Raw genomic sequence first — 3540 nt, forward strand, 5'->3', positions numbered from 1 at the left:
GAGTTTGAAAATGGGCCCTTTAGTCCCGGTTTGTGTCTCTAACCGGGACTGTAGGTCAGACCCCTTTAGTCCCGGTTCTGGCACAAACCGGTAATAAAGGTTAGCCCTGTAGTACTGGTTTGTGCCAGAAACTAAGACTAAAGGGGCTCATGGGGCCCCGACCTGACGCCAGCCTGCCACCACCCCTTTAGTACCGGTTCGTGGCACGAACCGGTACTAAAAGTTCAACACGAACCGACATTAATGCATAGTCGTTCGAACCGGGACTAATGGTACCATTAGTACCGAGCCAAATTGAACCGAGACTAATGTGTCTCACATTAGGTCCTTTTTCTACTAGTGATTTTTGTTGTTCACATGTGCCGACACTTGGATTTTCATGAAGATTCATAAGGGGTATATCATTGTTAATGAATATTAGCATACATTACATTTTTATCTACAACTCCTTTCTCTATTACGGAAAGTGAAAGTAATGTTTGGCTCTTCCCATCTTTGGAGTCCGGATTCGTAAGATCATCGCCGAAATATCCCTATTACTTCCTACTCCCTCCGTCCGGAATTACTTGTCACAAAAATGGATGTATCTAGATGTATTTTAGTTCTAGATACATCCATTTCCGAGACAAGTAATTCCGAACGAATGGAGTACTTTGTACCTTAAGTTTGATACAAAGCATCAGCCTTATCTAAGTTGAAAGAAGGGACTATTTTCATAGTTAAAGATTTAGAGGAAAATCACTAGATGATCCTAATAAAAGAATATAAAAACAATGTAAAGAAGGCCATGGGACATTTTATGAGTTTTTTATGGGATGAACTAGCACTAGTGCAGAACCGGGCATTAGCACCGGTTCGTAAGGCCCTATAGTGCCGGTTATATAACCGGCACTAATTTGTGGTCACTAAAGCCCCCCCCCCCCTTTAATACCGGTTCAGCATGAACCGGTGCTAAAGGGCAACCACGTGGCACGAGCCAGCTCCGGGGGCCTGGAGCCCTTTAGTACCGGTTGGTAACACCAACCGGTACTATAAGGTTTGGTGGGTTTTTAGTTTTATGATTTCTTTTTCATTTAATTTTGTGTTTCCATTTTAATTCTTTTTCGTTTGCTGGTATTTTACGATACTACACATTGTACACGTTATGCATCATACATCATTGCACCCGCAGATATAACATGCTCATGCATGCTTTTGCATCATTACATCATCATATATATATAATAACAAGTCCTACTAATCATGCATCATCATACAACTTCTACTCGTTATTAATAATAAGTCATACGATCATCATCCTCATATATATAGTCATCGAACTCAACCCTACATAATTGTTCTTAGCACATGATCATCAGTATCAGGTAGGACCTAAACACCCTTAAGGTAAAATAGCATAAAACAATATAGACCCTGACTCTCCATTATGAAGAATGGCGATCATCCTGTCTCCAATTTTTGCCTTTCGCTGCTTATTGCTTCCAAGAAGCTCCTTACGACTGTCCATACATTTTTTCCATTCTTTGATTGTTATGTCTCCACTTCTTTTAGAAACCCGGTATGGACAGTTGAGATTCGTAGGACGACCTGGTCGTATGTTCAAAACATGAAGGCTACCACGCGTATACATCAGATGAGGCACACAATCATTCGGGATTATCTGTTGAAAAACATAATAATAACTTTGTAGTTAGCAATGATGTACTAGTTTTAGAAGTGTGCAAAAAGATGCACGGATGTTGTAATAGTAAAAATTAATCTTACCAGGGTATCTCCATGGTAGTTACCGTAGTTCAACACGTGCACTAGTGGCACGTATTGACCATAATGTTGAGGAGTTTGATTGTAGATATTGTAATTCTCAAGATCAGTACAAAATCCGACCAGATGAGTTTTCTCCTGATAAGTTAATTCGGAGCCTTCAGTGTAGTACGTTCTGTCTACCATCTTCCGCACATTCTTTGAAGAATGAAAATAAGCTGTCAATGGAGATAAGTTGTCAACATTATATTTTGAAATAAACAATATAAATTACTTAATAACTATGTTTAGCTCACATGAGGGAAGAACTGGAGGTGTATCCACAAAGACCCAAATCGAAGGTGTCTCTTGCTCGATTGTAGGATCACCAAGATCCATGGTGACAAGCATAACCTCATCAAGACCATACATCTTGCAAAATGCATCCCAATTTTTGCAACCAAAATGGGTTACACTCTGAGCATTGTACAGCTTTACTTGAAAATCCACACCATGTTTGGTACTTAGGATAATTTTTTTGGTTTTGAAATTTTCATGGTCTTCAAAACCCATCCTCTCCAAGACATAGCGTCTTGCAAAGCATGGGATAAGCTAGTCGAATTGGAAAAGATGAAAAATACACGTTAAAATAGTTGAAGTCGTACTTAATTACGAAAAAAACTATTGTCGTCGTTGCGTACCATATGAACATCGCAGGCCTCCTCGAGCTTAATGCTGAAGCGCCGATCTTCGTCCAGCTCAATGAACCTGTCGCAGATACCTTGGTCGTCGTGGCACCAGTCGCACTCCCCCGGGCGGTTATCGTCGTCCGATGAGTACGACATTTCTGGCCTATACGTTCATAATTTAGTTTTATTAGTCAACTCTCTAGTTCAACTACTAAGCACTTACTATAAATAAATAAGTAGTACTTACTAAAAACAAACTACTTCTATATATAGTAAAATAAATTAGTTTATTAAATCAACTAGCTAGTTCAACTATATATAAACTACTTCTTCTTTTTTTTTCCTTTTTCTAAATACTATGAACAAAAAAATCATTAAAATTCTATGAACAAAATTAATTACACAATCTAAATATCAGCCAAAAAAATCTATTAACAATAATATCACCAAACATGCATATTCAATAATAATATCACCAAAAAAAGCTATTAACAGAAAAAAAATCTATTAATAGAAAAAAAATCTATTAACAGAAAAATCTATTAATTCAACTAGTTCAACTAATTAAGCATTTACTAAAAATAAACTAGTTCTATATATTAATTCAACAGGTTCAACTAAGCATTTACTAAAAGTAAACTAGTTATATTAATTCAACTAGTTCAACTAATTAAGCATTTACTAAAAATAAACTAGTTCTATATATTAATTCAACAAGTTCAACTAATTAAGCATCTTCTAAAAATAAACTAGTTCTATATATTAATTCAACAAGTTCAACTAATTAAGCATCTTCAAAAAATAAACTAGTTGATCTATATATTAATTCAACTAGTTTAACTAAAAGCATTATATTTACTAAAAATAAACTAGATAGTTCTAATTCATCTAAACATATTATATATAGAAAACAGAAAATAAATAAAAAAATATGTGTGTGTGTGTATATACGTGTGTGTGTGTGTGTTTGTGTGTACGTGTCTGTGTGTATGCGTGTGTGTGTGTATGTGTGTATACGTATGCGTGTGTACGTATATAGGGCGCGTACGGGTGGCGCGGGGCAGCGACGACGACGGGCGGCCGGGGGCGGCGACGACGGGCGCGCGGCGGG

General features: G+C 37.1%; 1 long non-coding RNA gene across 1 annotated transcript in view; it reads left to right on the forward strand.

Moving 5' to 3' along the window:
• Positions 1-1585, forward strand: part of LOC119278819 — a 4061-nt gene extending 2476 nt beyond the window's left edge. The window contains exon 4 of the long non-coding RNA XR_005137985.1: positions 1552-1585. This is a non-coding gene — a long non-coding RNA (uncharacterized LOC119278819). The remainder of the gene's footprint in view (positions 1-1551) is intronic.
• The last annotated feature ends 1955 nt before the right edge of the window (positions 1586-3540 follow it).

The sequence above is a fragment of the Triticum dicoccoides genome, chromosome 3B, assembly GCF_002162155.2.
Source record: "Triticum dicoccoides isolate Atlit2015 ecotype Zavitan chromosome 3B, WEW_v2.0, whole genome shotgun sequence".
NCBI classification, from domain to species: Eukaryota; Viridiplantae; Streptophyta; class Magnoliopsida; order Poales; family Poaceae; genus Triticum; species Triticum dicoccoides.